Below are 20,472 nucleotides of genomic sequence, written 5' to 3'. Positions count from 1 at the left end.
TGTCATTCTTTATCTCTGATAGCTTTTTTCTTGAAACCTATTTTGTCTTATACTATAGCCATTTCATCTCTCTTACTGCTTGTTGCATACTGTACCTTTTTCCATTTTAAAACTTTCAATCTGTTCATGTCTTTGAGTCTATATTGTGTCTCTTGTAGACCTCAAAAGGCTGGCTCTTGCCTCTGTTTTTGTTTTTATTTAGTATGATTCCCCCTCTCCCTTGTGGGTAGGGTATTTAATCCATTCACAGTTTGAATATGTCATGCTATGCCTCTTCATTTTTTTAATGAAAAAAATCTATTAATCATGTGTTGTGCCCCTGTAATTGATACATCATTTCTCTTGACTTACTAAAGATTTATTTTTGGTTTCAGTTTTCAAGTTTTGCTATGCTCTATCTAGATGTGAATTACTTTCTATTTATTATACTCAAATTTTTTAAGCTTCTTAGATCTGTAAATTAATGTTTTTCATCAAATTTGAAAAGAATTTAGCCATTATTTATTCAAATATTTTTATTTTTCTTGTCTTTTATATTTTCTCTATTTTCTATTTTATTTACAGCATTCTGAGCATGCTGCTATTCTTATATTGATGTACCTGATATTTTTTCTCAGTTTTCTAATCTCTTCTCATTCAGTGTTCTATTTTTCTGTTCTTCAAATAGGACAAGCATCAAGCTGTGTTGATAGCTCACAGCCTAGAGCCTGCTTCTTATTCTGTCTCTCTCTCTCTCTCTCTCTCTGCCCCTCCCCTTCTTGTGCTGTGTCTCTCTTTCTCAAAAATGAATAAACATTATTTTTTTTAAAAAGTTATACAATTTTTTAATTTATAGAAACTTGGAGATAAAAATAATTTGTCCAGTAGTAGTAGGGTGTTTTCACTGGCTATGCTTCCCATCCCATTTCTTTATTTTCTCAGCATTGTCCTTGATCCTTGTAACAGACCTGATTTATTGAGCTTCTAATGTATGGTAGTTTTTATACTAAGATGTCCTTTGAAAATGGTTGGAACATACCTACACTTGCTGAAGAGGATAGCCATCTTCTATATTTAACAATTGATGAAGCCCTTTTTTACTCAGAGAGATTTATTATTACTTCTTCTCAAAAGGGTAATACCTGTTTCACAAAGATTTGGTAGGCCTAGCTGTACTTCATGTCAGGTAAGTTCATTCTGTCCAATTTGAACAGCGATATCCAAGAAACAGGGAAGAAAGAATCTTAAATTTCACATGACAAAAACATATACCTGATTCTGAGAGATCCTGAAACAAGCAAAACTATGTCAGAAAATTTTCTCCTTAAAGGTTCAAGTATGGGGCATGGAATAGCCATGCCATGATATTTTATCTTGTGACTTTAAAACTCATTTGTTAGGGCAAGTTTGGATTTTAGAGAAAAAAATCACCTCATATTTAAGATGATTCAATGAACTTATATTTATTTTATTTTTTTTTTAATTTTTTTTCAACGTTTATTTATTTTTGGGACAGAGAGAGACAGAGCATGAACGGGGGAGGGGCAGAGAGAGGGAGACACAGAATCGGAAACAGGCTCCAGGTTCTGAGCCATCAGCCCAGAGCCTGACGCGGGGCTCGAACTCCCGGCCCGCGAGATCGTGACCTGGCTGAAGTCGGACGCTTAACCGACTGCGCCACCCAGGCTCCCCAATGAACTTATATTTAAATATATTATGATTTACTTATTGAGCAAATATGGTCACAAAATTAATTCTGAGGTATTTTCAGTTTCCCAGAAAAAGCTGAATAGTAGATTGTGACATTAAATATATAATTGCGATCAGGTTATCAGGGGAGCTCCTCAGATCCCTCCTTTTGTAATGATGTTGGTTATTACTTGTTTTACTGTCCAGAAATTTCTTTCTGTCCAACATTCCACTAGGGAAAAACATCTACACTGCATGTTCTATACCATGTCAAGAAAATTTAACACAATATCTAATGTAGAATATTTTGCTGCAAGGCAGAAGCTTGCACATTATGATTATAAAGGGATAAGGATTAACTAGAAATGGTAACAAATTATCTAAAGATCACCTTTTTAAAACTCTTCTGCAATTTTATTTAAAATATATTATATATATTCCATAGATCCACCCAATCTTACTGAATATGAGTTTTTGATGGTAATATTTTAGAAATCTGTAATATGTTAGATAATCTGTAATATTTCAGATAATCTGTATCTGTGCCAAACACAATTGTTGAACCACCTGTACAGTAATGTTCAAGAACACCCGACTTAGAAACACTGAAATGTTTAGAAACACTGAAATGAACCAGGTTCATTCTATCTCAAAATCAATGATAATAAAAAATATCCCTGACTCCAACATTAATATCATATGTACCTCAAGAAGATACAAAGCTTGGCACTCTGAGCTAATATAAAGTCCTCTAGTAGGACTCTATAAAATACTAAGTATAATGAATTAAAACAACTTTCTATTGTTGGTTCTTTAGATCACAGGGAAAAAAAGAACTGTGAAATAAAACTTTCCCCCATTTTCTAGTTATGATGAACTTACATTTAAATTAATTAAAATTTCAAAGTTATGTGGTGTCAAAAAACATAATTCTGTTTCCACAGAAAATGGACACAATATATCTGTTCTCTAACAAAGGTATTTTTCAAATATGCAATTTAAGTTGTATTCTAGCCCAGCACAGAGATTCTTTGTCCAGCATAATTAGAGAAAATGATAAATCTGAAGAAAAAAAGAAAAGCTATTTTAATTTTAATAAAGAAAGATGGTATTGAATAGAAAGTACATTTATAATTGATTTTTGAATCAATTTCACTTTGTGGATATTTAAAACTGAGAGAACAGGTGCTTTTGTATAGCTCCTACTACTACAATGTGCCAATTAAAATGATTTAACTGATCAAAGTCCTCTGCACTATGTGGAGTTTTCTCACATAACATGCTTGGGGTTTCTAAATATGACTTCCTTCCTAACTGAAATTGAATCAAACTATGTTAGAAGCAATTCTTTTTTTTTTAATTTTTTTTTCAACGTTTTTTATTTATTTTTGGGACAGAGAGAGACAGAGCATGAACGGGGGAGGGGCAGAGAGAGAGGGAGACACAGAATAGGAAACAGGCTCCAGGCTCTGAGCCATCAGCCCAGAGCCTGACGCGGGGCTCGAACTCACGGACCGCGAGATCGTGACCTGGCTGAAGTCGGACGCTTAACCGACTGCGCCACCCAGGCGCCCCTTAATTTTTTTTTAATGTTTATTTATTTTTGAGACAGAGAGAGACAGAGCATGAATGGGGGAGGGTCAGAGAGAGGGAGTCACAGAATCTGAAGCAGGCTCCAGGCTCGGAGCTGTCAGCACAGAGCCCGACGCGGGGCTTGAACTCACAGACCGTGAGATCATGACCTGAGCTGAAGTAGGACGCTTAACCGACTGAGCCACCCAGGCGCCCCAAGAAGCAATTCTTAAAATAACCATTGTAGAATAAAATAATATAAATTAAAAATACAGCACTACTTTTGTATTATAGAAAAATGCTTTTATATAAAAACATAAGTTTCTTTTCTTATTTGTATTTTTTGAGAGAGTGTGTGTGTGATAACACACACACAGGTCGGGGAGGAGCAGAGGGAAAGAGAGAGAATCTTAAGCAGGCTCCAGGTCCAGTGTGGAGCCCAAAGTGGGCTTGACCTCACAATCGTGAGATCATGACCTGAGCAGAAATCAAGAGTTGGCCTTCAACTGACAGCCATCCAGGCACCCCTGAAAACATAATTTTCTTGTTATTCCTGGAAGATAATTAAAATTAAACCACCAGAAAGAATGACTGAATGAGGTTAAATCAATCAGTGTGTTCTTTTCTATCATTATGAAAGACAAACACTCTTAAGGATCACCTTGACCAGAAGAAGAAATCTGGATTTTGGATATAACACAATTCTTGAAGCTTTTCTTGCCTCATAAAATATAAAGAAATCTTCCAAATTTGTTTTCTTAAAAACAAGATAAAAGAAAAAAGGAGATTTGAGAAATATAGAAAATTAAGTTGTGGTCACTAGGAAAAATGGTAATTTCCAGATGACAGAATTTTGCGATAAAACTGTTAAGTAGCGAGGGTCACATGTATGTATTAAACTTTTAGCCTAAGTTTGTGCCTTTAGAGAGTGTGTAAAACAAGGATTATTTGTAAGAAAAAAAAGATAGTATTGAAAGGATGTAAGACATCCATGAATACTTTTCTGGGTTTCAGCACCACTGTTTCACTCTAATTGTTAGGATAAGTCATCAGAAAATTAGTAAAGATATAAAAGATTTGAAGAATACTATCAAACAAATTGACCTCATTGATATTTATATAAGATTCCATGTTCATACAATAATAGCAGAATGCTTTGTTTTTTCACTCATTGTATATTTAGATATTTATTTTTTATTTTTTAAAATATAACTTATTGTCAAGTTGGCTAACATACAGCATATACAGTGTGCTCTTGGCTTTGGGGGTAGATTTTCATGATTCATCTCTTACGTACAACACTCAGGGCTCATCCCAACAAGTGCCCTCCTCAATGCCCATCACCCATTTTCCCCTCTCCTCTGTTCCCCTATCAACTCTCAGTTTGTTATATTTAAGAGTCTCATGGTTTGCCTCCCTCCCTCTCTGTTTATAACTGTTTTTTTTTCCCTTTCTCTTCACCCCTGGTCTTCAGTTAAGTTTCTCAACTTCCACATATGAGTGAAAACATGATATCTGTCTTTCTCTGACTTATTTCACTTAGCATAATACCCTCCAGTTCCATCCACATTGCTGCAAATGGCAGGACTTCATTCTCATTGCCAAGTAGTATTCTATTGTATATGTAACCCACATCTTTTTTATCCACTTATCAGTTGATGGGCATTTAGGCTCTTTCCATAATTTGGCTATTGTTGAAAACACTGCTATAAACATTGGAGTACATGTGGCCTTATGAATCAGCACTCCTGTATCCTTTGGATAAATTCCTAGTACTGTTATTGCTGGGTCATAGGGTAGTTCTATTTTTAATTTTTTGAGGAACCTTCATACTGTTTCCCAGAGTGGCTGCACCAGTTTGCATTCCCACCAACAGTGCAAGAGGGTTTCCGTTTCTCCACATCCTCACCAGCATCTGTTGTTTCTTGAGTTGTTAATTTTAGCCACTCTGACTAGTGTGAGGTGGTATCTCAGTGTGGTTTTGATTTGTATTTCCCTAATGATGAGTGATGCTGAGTATCTTTTCATGTGTCTGTTGGCAATCTGGATGTCTTCTTTGGAAAAGTGTCTATTCATGTCTTCTGCCCATTTCTTCACTGGATTATTTGTTTTTGGGGTGATGAGTTTGGTAAGTTCTTTACAGACTTTGGATACAGGAATCAATCTTCTCCATGACATGTGATAGTGAAATTGTCAAAATACAAAGATAAACAGAGCAGTTAGGGACAAATGGACCTTAACCTACAAAGGTAGACACACAAGGGTAGTAGCAGACGTATCCACTGAAACTTGGCAGGCCAAAAAGGACTGGCAGAAAATATTCAATGTGCTAGATAGGAAAAATATGCAGCCAAGAATCCTTTATCCAGCAAGGATGTCATTTAGAATAGAGGAGAGATAAAGGTTTTCCCAGACAAACAAAAACTGAAGGAGTTCATTACCACTAAATCAGCTCTACAAGAGATCCTAAGAGGGACTCTGTGACTGGAATATTGTAAAGACTACAAAGGACCAGAGACATCACCATAAGCATGAAACCTACAGATAACACAATGACACTAAATCCACATCTTTCAAAAATAATGCCGAATGTAAATGGACTAAAGGCTCCAATCAAAAGACAAAGGGTATCAGAATGGATAAAAAAACAAGACCCATCTATTTGCTATCTACAAGAGACTCATTTTAGACCTGAGGACACCTTCAGATTGAAAGTGAGGGGATGGAGAACAATCTGTCATGCTACTGGAAGTCAAAACAAAGCTGGAGCCATATTTAGACAAACTAGATTTAAACTAAATACTGTAACAAGAGATGATGAAGGGCTTTTTATCATAACTATGGGTCTATCCATCAAGAAGAGCTAACAATTATAAATGTTCCTGCACCCAATTTGGAAACACCCAAATATATAAATCAATTAATAAACATAAGCAATCGGTAATTGCAGGTGACTTTAATACTCAAGTTACAGCAATAGCAGAATACTTTCAAGCTCATGTGTAATATTTACTATCACAGACCATATGTGGGCTATACAATATGTCTTAACAGATTTCAAAATACTCACAACAGAATTAAAAGAGATGAGAATAACGAAAAAAACCCTGGAAAATTCCTAAGTATATGGAAAATAAATAATACACACAAATAACCCATTAATCAAAAAAGAAATAAAAAAATTAAAGTATTTTAACTGAATAAAAATGAAAACACAACATTAAAAGCTACATGGGAATATAGCTAAAGCAATATTTAAAGGAAAATTTACATCTCTAGATTCCTATATGAGAATTGAAGGTCACAAGTCAAGAACATCAACTTCCAAATAAACAACAACAAAAACAACAACAAAATTAAAAATAAATAAATAAAGAAGGCTAATGAACAGAAGGGAGATTAAAGTATTCTCATTTTAATGAGGAATTCTAATAGTAGAAAAGTAGAAAATAGAAAGTAGAAATAGTAGAAAGACAATATAGATCTTAACAGAAATCAGTGAAATAGAAAATGCAAAACAATAGAGAAAAATTGATGTAACCAAAAAATGTTCCTTGAGAAGACACATCATATTTAAAAAAAATTTTTAAATGTTATATATTGTGGAAGGAGACAGAGAGACAGAGCATGAGTGGGGGAGGAACAGAAAGAGAGGGAGACACAGAATCCGAAGCAGGCTCTAGGCTCTGAGCTGTGAGCACAGAACCCGATGTGGGGCTCAAACCCACGAACTGTGAGATCATGACCTGAGCCGAAATCAGACGCTTAACCAACTGAGCCACCCAGGTGCCCCAAGACACATCACATTTATGGTAATACTTTTTATAATTTAAATAAAAGAAAAAAGATACAAACTACAAAACCATGGTCAATATTAAACAGATAAATGAAGCAGCTTTCTAATTATTAAAAATACAATTTTTCTTTCAAACAGACAATTCTGCCAAAACTCCATCAAAGTATTGGGGAAAAAGTGACTATTTTGCAGATTTTTCTATGAATTCAGATTACACTTATAACAAAAGCAAAGAAACTATTTATAAAAATAGAAAACCAGAGAATCTCTTGATGTTGATGTAACATTTACCAAAAAAAAAAAAAAAAAAAAAAAAACCAAACAAGCAAAAACAGCAAATAGAATCCAGCAATAAATAAAACAGGGTGATTTTTCATGACAATTAGATTTTATCCCAGTAATGAAAGGTTGCCTTAATATTGGAAAATCAATGTAATGCACTATATTAACCACTTAAAAAGAAAAAAAAATGTATATATTTTAAAACATCCTGTTATATAAGGATCAAAATGTCTATCAAATTTTATGTTAAATTATAAAATATTCTATTTAAATTATATTGAGGCTCATATTATTTACTCAAAAAACTATATAAATGTATAAGCATTGATATGTTAAGCACAAAGTTATCCATGAGATATTTTCATAATGATGCAAGTTTTACAACATAGTGTCTTTTTTAGAAAATGTAAACATTTAGGGCTTTTTTGGCATAATCTAGTCTAAATTATTATAAGGTATTAAACATATCTAAAATATAAAGAGCAGGTAAAATAATACAATTCTATGATAAAAAGCATATCAAATATAAACTATCACACTAGTTTGCAAACTGCACGCCTTGAAGACATTTTAAGCTTCCTGGGGGTGCCATTGGTGTCATTTTGGAAGACATGGGTACTTGATAAACTCTAGGCCCTACCACCATTTAACATGAACAATCCAGCTTGTATTTTTTTTATAAATCAAATTTCTCTAAAATTATCTTAATGTTTTCCACTGTTAAAATCCTGAATAACCACTGATCTAATGCTATGACTCATAGCTTAGAACAGTTGGCCAGAGTGGTTGTTTCATGGCAAACATCTATCAGCCAGACACACAAGGGACCAGACCCCAAGCTCTTGATTCATGGTTCTTGGTTCCTTAAACTCTAGTTAAATGAAAAAATGTCATTTTGTTGTTATTTGAAATAATTACTAAGATTAGCAACATTTGATAATTCTATTTTAAATAATCCCCATTCATTAGGTTTTTGTTTCCTCTAGTTTTTGAAAAATAAACCAGACCATTGATGTAGAAATATAAATGACAGTTACAATTCTAGGAAACAATTACTGTTGTATTTCTGTGCAGTATATTAAATCAGTAAGATCTTTCAAATATTTAATTATCTTTGAGTCATAGTCAGTGAACCAGATTCTGTAATGATATTTGCTCTCTTTGATCATGAAGTTTTCTATTCAGTGGAGTAATAAAATAGCTTATTAAGAATATCTCCAGCTTGAGGGAAAGACAGTAATGAAACCTGCTCCTTAGATACATTATGCACGTATACCATAAGACACTGCAAAATACATTGTTTCCTTTAGGCTACCAGGTTATTACATGATAAGACACCTTAAACACTCATGACTTTATTCAACATATGTTTATGGAACACCTGCCATGTGGTAGGCAGAGTGCAAATCACTGGATATACAAAGCCAATCCATACAGGCACAATGCTTACCACCGTCCTCAACCTTTCAGTTTGTGGGAACAGGAACAATGAACATGTTAATACCGAATTCAATTCAATCTGTTAAGTGCCTTATAAAATAAATGCAACGGTTATCAGCACAGATGGGGCAGGAAGTGGGAATTTCTGGCCAGAAAAACATTTCTAGAGGAAATTGCTAAACTTAGAAATAAAGGAGCCTGCATTGCTGGGCAGTATGTGTTGAGAACACTGAGCCCTTCTTCCTAAAACATTGAGAAATAGGTAGTATACATTTTTATATTTTCCATTTACACATAACACAGAGAGAGGTTGAGAAACATGTCCAAAGTCTCACAGTTCCTAAGGGATAGTGTAAAGTCTGGAGGCTCAACCAGGACAATCTAATTCTGAAGTCCTACTTTTTTCCTACCACCTAGCAAAACACTAGAAGAGAATATTGATAGTGTGTAACAGTATAACATAGGTAGACACTCACTGAAATATAATATGTGTATGTGTATATATGTACATATATATATATAATTATGATTACACTGACATTAATAGTTATTACCATTCTTATTACAAACATTCACATTCTACCAAATTACTTTTATCCTTTGGTTATTTCCAAATGATTATAGATAAGTGGATCAAAAAGTATTCATTGTTTCTGTGAATTATCCTGTGTGTATTGCTGTTCAAAAAAATTGCTTTATCTATATTTAGATTTCCTTATAGATGTTCATATTTCTTTTACTTCTCCAACAGGAGATTTAAAGAAAAGTATGCCATAATAGCTTATTCTTTTTTTTTCCAAGTTTATTTATTTATTCTGAGAGAGAGAGAGAGAGAGCACAAGCGGGGGGGGGGGGGGGACAGAGCATGAGAGAGAGGATCCCAAGCAGGCTCTGTGCTGTCAGCACGGAGCTGGACACGGGGCTCTATCCCACAAACTGCGAGAATCATGACCTGAACCGAAATCAAGAATCGGGCGCTAACCTGCTGAGTTAGCTAGGCGCCCCAGGATGGCTTATTCTTGATTTAACAGGAGAAAGTTTAGAAACTTAACAATTATATAAACTGGTTAGCCTTGTGTTTTTCATTTGACATGACTGTGAGGGCCACTGTTCCCTGTGGTATTTTTGACCTCTGTAAAGAGCCTCTGAATCCTGAATTCCACACCTACCCTGAGAGATATCCTTGTTCAACCTTTCAAAGAGCTTGAACTATAACTTATGAGATATGATTTTTAGCCTGATAAATTATTATATTTACTCCATCATAATAACTGAACATCAGATCTAATTTCCTAGACAATCTAATCTATATTTTCTCTGAATCTTTTAGCAGTAGTGCAAATTTTTATATATTCTTTGTAAATAGAAGGAGTACCAATGGACTTTTACTGTCTGCCTTCTTTCCTGGAATTCAACAAAAAGTCTCCCTTCCTGACTTTCTGAACTCATTCTCATTTTCCCTATTCTCACAAATTGCTCACTGTGAAGCAATCTTTTATTCATTTATTTTTTTACTCCAAGCGGAAACATCTTAGTTCAGTGGATACTTTAATAACGGCCACATATACAGGATGATAAGCCACTGTTGGGTCTTATGGGCTAAATTGTGCCTCCCTATCACCAAAATTCATAAATTGACATTTTAAGCCCCATTATCTCAGAATGTGACAATATTTGGAGACGGGATCTTTAAACAGGTAATTTGTTTAAAATGAGGTCATTAGGGTAAATCCTAATCCAATATGACTGTGTCCTATAAACATCATAGGCACATACAGAGGGAAGATCATGTGAAAACAGGGAGAAAATGAGCCAACCAGAGAGGCCACAGAAGAAACCAAATTTGCCAAACCCTTGTACTTGGACTTCTAGCCTCTAGAGTTGTGAGAAAATAAATTTCTGTTTTTAAGTCACCCAGTATTTGGCACTTTGTTATGACAGATATAGCTCACTAATTCATTAGAGAAGGAGAATATTGTTCTTTTCAGAGTCACAGCCACTGCTTTGCTCCCTATTAAAGTTCCCCATGGTGAACAACAGCATATATGTTAGTCCTGTAGCCAGCATTCATGAATGTAATCAATAGTCATGCCAAATTATAAGCTCTGCAATAGCATTCATATTAATAGTTTCACCAATTTGCTCACAAAATGAACATGTGAAAAGAGATCAAAGTGGAAATACAGAAGAATGTGAACTTTACTCACTCATAATTTTCAAGTGCCGATCTTTTGACTTTATCTCCAACAATTAGTGCTCATCTGAAAATTAAAGAAAACAATAGCCTTTAAAATGCTAGTCCTTTTGCAATGCAGGAAGATAAACTAGTGGCTTAGGTAGATTCACATTGATGTGACCACACTTGTGGAACTTCATGACACAAACAAACACAGACTATTTATATGCGGCTCCTTATGTATGTTATGTTTGTGGTATTCTTGGGCTACTTTTCACAAGTGTCTTGTAAATGTCATAGTCTAGGGGAGGCGTGCAGGCAGGAAAAGGGGATGTAGAAAAGAAAATTAGGCCCACAGGGACACTGGTTCTGATATTTCAAATTGAGTCTACGACTTGAAAAGTTCTATAATTCTACTGCCACATTACACTATGTGAGGAGTTGCTGTAGTTTATATACTGAAGTAATGGAGGAAAGCGTAAGGATCTCAACACTTCAACTAAATGTGTGGTAAGTCTAGTTCTTAGTTTTATTTTTTCCCCTGGATATGTCATCTATTATCATAGTAAATGACAAGTAAATATCATTTATTTAAAATACTAATCTGAACAGCAGTCAAATACGTTATAAAGCATTCAGGTATTTATGCTAGTCATATTGGTTTTAAAACAAAGGACTAGAAATAAAACAGACACAAAGACAGAAATAAAACAAAGATAAATGAAGTTCCAAAAATGTAAGCAAAATATTTCATACATGTAATAAAATATTAAACAATAAAAGCTGCATTAATAGAACTCTAATATGAACAGTTGATTATTAGGACATTTTGTAAACATGCTATTTCAGAAAGGACATTTTGTAAAGATGCTATTAAATGCAATTGGAGACATTCCTATATATTTTTGAAAAATGTATGGGTTTCAAAGACATTGCTAAAAGATATCTGACTTTGGTAATTATTTGATACTAGCATATTTAAAGTTCCTAACACTACCTACATATTAAATTATTCATTTTTTTAAAATAAAAACTGAGTAGAAATACATAGTTTTATTGTTTCATATAGTGACAGGCAAAAAATATTCTTTTTTTAAGTTTTTATTTAAATTGCAGTTAGTTAAGATACAGTGTAATATTAGTTTCAAATGTACAATTTAGTGATTCAACACATACATACAACACCTGGTGTTGATGAACACCTGGTGCTCATCACGAGTGCACTCCTTAATCCATATCACCTATTTCTTCCATCTCTCCGCCATCCGCCCCTCTGTTAACCATCAGTTTGTCCTCTATAATTAAGAGTCTGGTTCCTGGTTTGCCTTTCTTTTTTCCCCTATAGTCATTTTTTTCTTAAATTCCACCTATGAGTGAAATCATATGGTATTTATCTTTCTCTGGATTATTTTTCTTAGCATAATACTCTCTAGCTCCATCCACATCATATATATATATGTGGTGTATACATATACATATACATTCTTTACCTTCTTTATCTATTCATCAGTCCATAGATATTTGAGCTCTTCCATAATTTGACTACGGTACATAATGCTGTTATAAACATTAGAGTGCACGTATCCCTCCCAATTAGTATTGTTGTATCCTTTGGGTAAATACCTAGTAGTGCAGTTTTTGGATTGTAGGTATTTCTATTTTTAACTTTTGAGGAACCTCCATACCGTTCTTCAAAGTGGCTGCATCAGTTTGCATTCCCACCAACAGTGTAAGAAGGTTGCCCTTTCTCTGCATCCCTGCCAACACCTGTTGTTACTTGTTTTGTTAGTTTTATCCATTCTGACTGGTATGAGATGATATCTCATTGTGGTTTTGGTTTGTATTTCCCTGATAACAAGTGATGTTAACATCTTTTCATGTATTTGTTGGCCATCTGTATGTCTCAATAAATACAACTTAATTAAAGAATATATAATGTATGTATGTAAATCAAATGTTAATATTAGTGATTGTGGTTGATATATAACAAAAAAGACAATACTACTACTAATAATAAATATGTACTGTAAGATTTCCATTGACAAACAATTCATTAAGTACTTATGGAGATTTACTTAATTACATAACAGGACAAATAATGAAGTATGTCATTATTACTATCAACATCTTTTTAGGTGAGGAAACTGAGGCACAGATTGATGAAATATCTTGCCGAAGAAGGTATAGAAAATAACAGAAATAGCAATGAAACATTACTTTACTTTCCTATCATTTATTCTACATTTCCCCTATAGTAATAATAATAATAATTATATATATATATACACACATATATAAACAACTATATGTATATATCTATATATACATGTTTATAGAGATAGATACATACATATGCAACTTTATATATAGAAAGAGTGTGCTGTGTGTGTTATAAACAGCAAATGCCTTGTTTTTGCTTGTTCATACAGTTATCTTCATTTGCTTATTAAGCTAATGGACTGAAATGAAGATACGTAAATGTATGAATAAGGACAGATATATAAACATACATGTAAAGTATTTATGCATTTTAACTGATACAAATGACTCCAATTGATTTTCTGTTTAAAAAAAGGAAATATGTATACATACTTTGCTATCACACTAAATCATTATAGATAATCAGAAATATTTTAATCATCAAAAAAATGCTCAAATAAATTGCATCCTGTCGATAGTCAAAATTTATAGAGAATACAATAAAAACTAGTCTAGATATGAGATTGTCTCTTATTTTTGTTCTCAACAATGAACATACTTTATATAAAAGGGATTTTATTGCTAATACACTTAATATTAGGAGTAAAAGCCAATTCTGATATTTGATATTTGTAAAACATATTTTTCTTGTTTTCATATAATTCCTTAGAGCATTTGTTACAGGCAGCAAAGTTTTCTTTAGTGTTTTTTTTAATTCCAATATTTTCTTCCCAGTTTTTGTACTGCAATATAGCCAAACTGAAAATGATACAAATGATACAAAACTCCATTTGTTCACTGATTTCTCCTAAAAATGGACTCATGTCTTTTTTTCTTTTTTTAATGTTTATTTTTTAGAGAGAGACAGAGACAGAGCACAAGCAGGGGAGGGGCAGAGACAGAGGGAGACACAGAATACCAACCAGGCTCCAGGCTCCGAGTTGTTAGCACAGAGCCCAATGTGGGGCTTGAACCCACAGACCAAGAGATGATGACCTGAGGCGAAGTCAGAGGTTTCACCAACTGAGTCCCCAGGCACCCCTCGACTCATGTCTTCTATAATCTCTTCTGATATCAACCTAGATCAGTGGAGGAGTATCACTTTGACTATCTTTGCAAATTTGCATTACAAAAATTAGAGTATATACTTAATTGGGAGACTTTAAATTACTTTATAAAACTTTGTTATCTTGTTGGACATCAGACGCATAAACCTTTGATTAAATATCAGATAAACAATTCATTAATAAATGGATTGATATGTAATATCTGTTAATTTAAGAAGTGTTTATCCTAAATCTATTTACTATATGCTAGCTTTTAATAGTGTAATTGTTTTCCATTTATCACAATAATAATTATTAAACAACACAACCCTGTGAAGTCACATTTTACTGCAAAATGACAGTCTTTAAATCCAGTTGCTGTACTATGGAGATGGTTCATAATGCCAGATTAAAAAATAACCAAGGGGTGGGGCGCCTGGGTGGCGCAGTCGGTTAAGCGTCCGACTTCAGCCAGGTCACGATCTCGCGGTCTGGGAGTTCGAGCCCCGCGTCAAGCTCTGGGCTGATGGCTCAGAGCCTGGAGCCTGTTTCCGATTCTGTGTCTCCCTCTCTCTCTCTGCCCCTTCCCCGTTCATGCTCTGTCTCTCTCTGTCCCAAAAATAAATAAACGTTGAAAAAGAAATTTTTTAAATAACCAAGGGGGGGGGGCACCTCACCATGGGGGACCCTCACCATGGGTGTCTCAGTAGGTTGAGCGTCCAACTTCGGATCAGGTCATTGCACCGTTTGTTCGTGGGTTTGAGCCACACATCCAGCTCTGTGCTGACAGCTTGGAGCCTGGAGCCTGCTTCAGATTCTGTGTCTTCCTTTCTCTCCACCCCTCCCCCTCTCATGCTCGCTCTCTCTTTCTCTTTCTCTTTCTCTTTCTCTTTCTCTTTCTCTTTCTCTTTCTCTCTCTCTCTCTGTCTCTTTCTTTTTGTCTCTCACTCTTTCTCTCTGTCTCTCACTTTCTCTCTTTTCAAAAATGAATAAACTTGGGGCGCCTGAGTGGCTCAGTCGGTTAAACATCCGACTTCCCCTCAGGTCATGATATCCCGGTTGGTGGGTTCCTGCCCCATGTCGGGCTCTGTGCTGACAGCTTGGAGCCTGCAGCCTGCTTCAGATTCTGTGTCTCCCTGTCTATCTCTGTCTCTCCCTCATTCATGCTCTGTCTCTCAAAAATAAATAAATATTTTAAAAAATGAATAAACTTAAAAAAATTTAAATAACTGTGGAAAAATAATACTTGAGTATTAAAGAGAATATTTTCCATTCAGGCCTCTGAACAGAGATCTCTTATATAACTAAGAGTCTTCCGCCATGAGATTCTGCAGTACAGGCTTCTGTTTTATGAAAAAGAACATGCCCAACAGAGCAAAGGAATGCAAATCATATTATACAAACAAAAGAAAGCCTGTAGATATACTCTGAAATTTATTCTAGATACACTATGCTTTATGAATATGCCTTATTATTATTAATAATATTATTAAATGTGCTGTAGGCCTATGGCTATGCTGATGGTGCTTTTTAATTTTCTTAAATCTGATGATAGACAATGATATGAAATTGTTCAACTTCCAAAATTTTACTAAATGCTCTTTTAAGCATCAAAAATCCTCCATTTTGTCAAATTCATTCTGATATTTTCCCTGAAGGTGAATAAAATAGAATAAAGTTAAGCAATCATCCTAAAAATTGGAATAATAGAAATAAAAGTAGAGAATGTTGCTGCTGATTCTGTGTGGGGAGAACTTTTTAGAACAGGCTGGAGGAGTTGAACATATTAAGAATATATGTTCTTTTGTGTTTTGTGATAAAGAAAAATAAACCAAATTTTTGGTATGTAGAAAAAAGAAATTTGTATGTTGAAGCAAGGTGCTATACCTCACAGATTTGAAAAATCAATCTGTGAACACAGTCACTTGGTCTTTGATCTGTTTCTACCTTCTCTATGCTCTCAGCATGACAAGGTGAAGGAGAAGGAACATTTTTTTAACAGTAATTTTAGCATTGGTTTTTGCGTGAAAAGCCATTTTGGACATTTCAAAAAAAAGTAGCAACTGAAATACTGTACCAGACACTGGAAATTTGTAATTAATGTCATATTTGAAATAAAACTAACATCATTCAAATGTTCAAAATAATGGACATATTCCCTGACAACACACACGTATGAATTATTATGTACTCTATACTTATCACTGTCAGATATGACTGCTTTCATCAGTAAGACATTTTTGCAGTGAGAAATTATTTGTTAATTTCCTTTGCTATATTTTTTGAGGGTACTATTATAAATTCTGAATATAAATATCATTGCAACCTTCTTTATTCTGTTGGGTATATTGATTAACTTAATTGCAATGATCATTTCACAATGTGTATTTATATTTAATCATCAGGTTGTACACTTTAAATGTGTACAATTTTATTTTTCATTTATACTTTAATAAAGCTAGGAAACAAGGTAAGAGTATTTTTCTTGTGAGGAAAAGTTTATTATCACAAATTTGACCTGCTTCTTTAATCTATACAACTGTGCTATAGGCTTGAGGGCTTTCCTAACATTGAGATTTATTTTTCTATATTATATATGAGAAAATGAACAATAAAATACTATAATACCATGAAACTTGGGGCGCCAGGGTGGTGCAGTCGGTTAAGGTTAAGCGTCGGACTTCAGCCAGGTCACGATCTCGCGGTCCGGGAGTTCGAGCCCCGTGTCAGGCTCTGGGCTGATGGCTCGGAGCCTGGAGCCTGTTTCCGATTCTGTGTCTCCCTCTCTCTCTGCCCCTCCCCCGTTCATGCTCTGTCTCTCTGTCCCCAAAATAAATAAATGTTGAAAAAAAAATTAAAAAAAAATACCATGAAACTTAAAAAATATTTTTGATCCTCTTCAAAAACTCAAAATAATCATGGAGAGCAATCCTCCATGTTATGATCTATAATGCACATCTAAAGAATATATTCTAATATTCTCTTGTTGCCAAATTGAAAGCTATTGGTCGGTAATATTTGTGCATTTAAAACACAAAATAAAAAGAAATTTTACCTTGATTTGTACATTTCAGAAATTGAGAATCTTTACCAATACCATCCCACTTTATCCTATCTTCATCCTCCACTTGGAGCATTTCAAAATGCTAACATCCTAACAGATGTACCCATGTCTTTTAATTCACCAGTCCATTTAATTTTACATGGAGCATAGTGCTTTTACAGAGCTATGATCATGTCACTTTCTAGTTTTAACTGAGTTAATTAGTTCTCTTTGCTCTTTCATTAAAACCCAAATTCCAACACATTCTATAATGTCATGAATGACATAACCCTTTGTCTGTCTATAAAGCCTCACCTCCCCCACCTTTGCCTAATTCTAACTGCCCCCGTTGGCAAGAGTTATATTAGTTATTTGTGTTAGTGGCACCATTTCCTTACATTTTTGTATTCTGAGAAGACATCCTAATTACTCTTAAGAACCAAAGAAAAATCAGCATGCCTGCCTATTAGTAGGTACATTTTCTCTCATCTTTGGAAAGAATATGTGAGCATCTGTGAGATGTATATTTTATAGACCCCATAATGACAGCTATTTTTCATGGAACCTTCTAACCTAGCAAGGATATCATTGATTTAAAAAGAAATTATGTGAATAATTCCAATTTTCTGAGGGGAAAACTTTAGAATATAAAATGAGTTAACATAAAAAATACAAAGTATGCTAATCTCAGATTTTTAAAAAATATGAATTTTATATTTGCAGGATGTATTCAGTTTTCAAATACTGTTAGAGTTTCCCCATAAGATGAATATGAAGGGAGGCCAAAATATATTTGAGCTGGTCTATACTTTGTTAACATTACTGAGTACAGAGAAACAAGTTTATAAATTATAAAAATAATAGATTTATAAACATTCAAAACATATGATGTCTAAAAGATCTGAATGATTTTATTTTTGGATTAATAATACCATTTCTTTTTTTAAGGTATATTTTTAAATGTTTATTTATTTTTGAGAGAAAGAGTACAAGCTGGGGAGGGGCAGAAGGGGGGGGCAGTGGGGACAGAGGATCCAAAGCAGGCTCTCCCCTGACAGCAGACAGCCCGATGCGGGGCTGAAACTCGCAGACTGTGAGATCATGACCTGAGCCAAAGTCAGATGCTTAGCCAACTGAGCCACCCCCAGGCACTCCAATTAATAATACTGTTTCTTCACACAAAGAATGCTATGGTCTAAATGTTTGTGTCCCTTCAAAATTTATTTTCAAAACTTAATCCTTCCTCAGTGTGATGGTATTTGGAAATGGGGCCTTAGAAAATTGATCTCTTCACAACCTTGATGGTTGTTTGTATCATTTTTGGATACTGGCATTTCATATGCACTTCCAGTTTTGTCAATGTCACACTCATATTTAATTTGATTTATGATAAATGTTATTTTAAAGTTCAATTGAGGAGGTGAGGGGTGGGCAAAATGGATGAAGAAGAGTGGGACACACAGGCTTCCAGTTTTGGAATGAGTAAGTCACAGGAACAAAAGGCACAGTATTGGGAATAAGGTCATGGATACTGTAATGTGTTGTAGTGTGACAGGTGGTAGCTACATTTGTGGTGTGCATAGCATAATGTATAAATTTGTCAAATCACTATGTTGTACACCTGAAACTATTATGATAATGTATGTCAACTACACTCAAATAAATAAAAAATTATGTGAGTACCACACAAGAACTTTAGGGAGATATTTTTACTTTTTTTGGCAGGAGTATGTCAACTACACTCAAATAAATAAAAAATTATGTGAATACCACACAAGAACTTTAGGGAGATATTTTTACTTTTTTTGGCAGGAGTAGTCTGTTTCGTCATAGAGGAATTTTTAATCACTGACATTGTTTAGAATTGCTAGTACAGGGTGATAAAAAGACTCACTTCTAGTCTTTACCATTATTATTATTTTTTATCATTATCATTTTAAAGTCTCTTTATACAACACATCCAATTATTACTTACATTTGACGGCAGATTGCTCCTACCAGCCCAAAAGTATTACATCTTCCTCACAACTTATTCTTTTTTGGTAGTGGCTGGCAAGCACATTTAATATTAATTTAAATCTTGATAATTTTCAGAATTACTAAAGCATGAAAATACACTTTTCTGAACCTGTGAAATAGAATATGTGTATTAGAAGGTATAATATAGAGACAAAATTAATGTTAACATATATGTGTATATATACGAACTATATTAAATGACCTCATATATGATCAGCGTAACTGTTAGTTGTCATATTCTGTAAATTTGCATAATATAATTTTTATAGTTAAAGTATGTTTTAAAAGAGTGGATAAATAGTATATTGTCCGTAACATTCCAAAATTTTAGAGCATTTACAATAACATAAAACATTTAACAACATATACTAATAGGAATTAGTAAATTTTGCCAATATGTGAGATCTATGGAGTACATGAATCATTTAAGCTAACATATCAATCCTTTTGCTCATCATATAATTAATTCTTCCAATTGCATATGATTTTCAAAACCATCTATTTACTTTAAGGTAGGATGTGTTATGGTTACAATATAAGACTTCTCTTTAACAAACCCTCTGCTAGTTATAGAAGGTTAGAACCTATTAAATAAATTTTAATTTTATTACTATTTTACTATCTTAATTTTATTGTTATTTAAGCAATTCTATAAACACTAAATATGGCTTCCATAGCTTTCTTCCATCTTTTGATTTTTGGTATTTTGAAAAATAAAGATATGTGTAAAGACATTTAATTTCCCTACCTCTATGTAACTTAAAGTGAATGCATCATATTCAAAAGTGTTTTTTTTTTTTAATTCTCCTCCTACCATGTTAAATTTAATTATGGTAGTTCTGCCAGAAACACAATTGTAAAATCATGGCTTGAGGTAGTTTTCAAATAAAAATCTTTTCTATAATACCTTTTCAACTAACTCTGTGGGTTGTAAAGTTGAAACTTTAAATAGTTGAAACTTTACTAGCAGAGAAGCTTTAAGTAGCTAAAGATGAACCAAGACAGGTTTAAACAAAAAGCCAGATATATATAGTGCCAGAATAACTAAAGTTATCCTAACATTCTGGAAGAATGGGCAGCAGAAATAGCCTTTAAAAGTAGAGAGCAGCTGAAACTTATCAGGTATATCTTGTATTGAAATGATCTACTATACTGCCAAGAAACTGGCAGCCTTGAATTGCTGTTCAGATTTGTTGTAGTTAATAATTCTGAGTGTTAGAGGGTCATCTTT

The 20,472-nt window shown here is 33.9% G+C and overlaps 1 long non-coding RNA gene across 1 annotated transcript in view; it reads right to left on the bottom strand.

Annotated features, from left to right (window-relative positions):
* Nucleotides 1-19,349, bottom strand: part of LOC123384433 — a 104,012-nt gene extending 84,663 nt beyond the window's left edge. Inside the window, exons 1-2 of the long non-coding RNA XR_006595508.1 lie at nt 19,198-19,349; nt 10,966-11,019 (exon numbers count right to left, since the gene is read on the bottom strand). This is a non-coding gene — a long non-coding RNA (uncharacterized LOC123384433). The remainder of the gene's footprint in view (nt 1-10,965; nt 11,020-19,197) is intronic.
* Between the last annotated feature and the right edge of the window lie 1,123 nt (nt 19,350-20,472).

The sequence above is a fragment of the Felis catus genome, chromosome A1 (assembly GCF_018350175.1).
Source record: "Felis catus isolate Fca126 chromosome A1, F.catus_Fca126_mat1.0, whole genome shotgun sequence".
NCBI lineage: Eukaryota > Metazoa > Chordata > Mammalia > Carnivora > Felidae > Felis > Felis catus.
The sequence above is the reverse complement of the archived record's forward strand: the minus strand, read 5'-3'. Positions and strand labels throughout refer to the sequence as shown.